This window comes from Capsicum annuum, unplaced genomic scaffold (assembly GCF_002878395.1).
Source record: "Capsicum annuum cultivar UCD-10X-F1 unplaced genomic scaffold, UCD10Xv1.1 ctg62695, whole genome shotgun sequence".
Lineage (NCBI taxonomy): Eukaryota > Viridiplantae > Streptophyta > Magnoliopsida > Solanales > Solanaceae > Capsicum > Capsicum annuum.
This window is the reverse complement of record NW_025871729.1, coordinates 1,268-2,312: the sequence shown is the minus strand read 5'-3', so window position 1 is coordinate 2,312 and position 1,045 is coordinate 1,268. Positions and strand designations below refer to the sequence as shown.

Below are 1,045 nucleotides of genomic sequence, written 5' to 3'. Positions count from 1 at the left end.
TCCGATAAAAACATGACATAGTTTTTAGTTAACATGGAGTTCCATGTTAACTAAAAACTATGTCATGTTTTTATCGGAGCATTGATAAAAGAAAAATCTTCTTTTAGATATTTAAATGATGTCCCCAGCATAAAAAAGGAGTCAAGTATTTCAAAGCAAGGTTATACATCATTCTTTGAAGTTCTGTATGCATAGTGAGACTTAAAGGTCATCTAGATATCATATTTTCGTAACATTTACTCTTATTATAAACTTTTAATTTGCAAATCTTTTAATATGATTGAAAATTCTATCACAGAAGCAGAACTTAGCGAGATGGAGCAAAACAAAGGAAAAGAAAAACTGCTTGTAGCAGTTATAAAACACTTCCTCTTTGTGAGATTCTTGATTTCCTGATAGACTTGGCTCATTATGTTCTTTCAGCTGAGAATCTGGGCTTGTGGTGACATGCATGGAGGTAGTTTCGGTTTTTGCATTATTTGGAATTATCAGAAATCAAAACTGTTCCATTTGTGTCACTTGACTGATAAGCCAATTTCTCCATCTCCAAAAAGTCATCCATGAGATCCAGGTGACTAAAAATGTCAAAGTTCTTCTCCTTCTTGACATGGGAGAGTTCAGACATTAATGCTGTCGTCTAAGAGCTAGAGCAACTAACATTATAGTCATTTCCATCCTCGGATATGGAAGCCAATCTTGGAAGGTTATTTGTTTCATGCGTAAAGGAACCCTCAGAATGCTGTCGTCGAATGGTGGACTTTTGTCGGCACTTCTGTTCAGCATTTGCTTGCAGCTGTGCTTCAAAATTTTGAAGCTTGCTAGCCGTCTTTGCACAAATACACCTAGATGTCTGTAATTCACTGTTCCGGTGTGCCAAAGCTTCTTTCAACATCTTTGTTTCCTCCTCCATTTCCAAAAGGCGTTCTGTAAGTTGCTCATTCTCTTTATGGAACTTCTGTACACTATCCAATGAAAAATCTGGCAAACTGGGCCTTCCTCCTTGGGATTTCTTTACACGGCTGTCCCCATTATCTCTACCCAAACT

General features: G+C 37.1%; 1 pseudogene; it reads right to left on the bottom strand.

Annotated features, from left to right (window-relative positions):
- Positions 1–248: 248 nt before the first annotated feature.
- LOC124893641 overlaps positions 249–1,045 on the bottom strand; it is a 2,039-nt pseudogene continuing 1,242 nt past the window's right edge.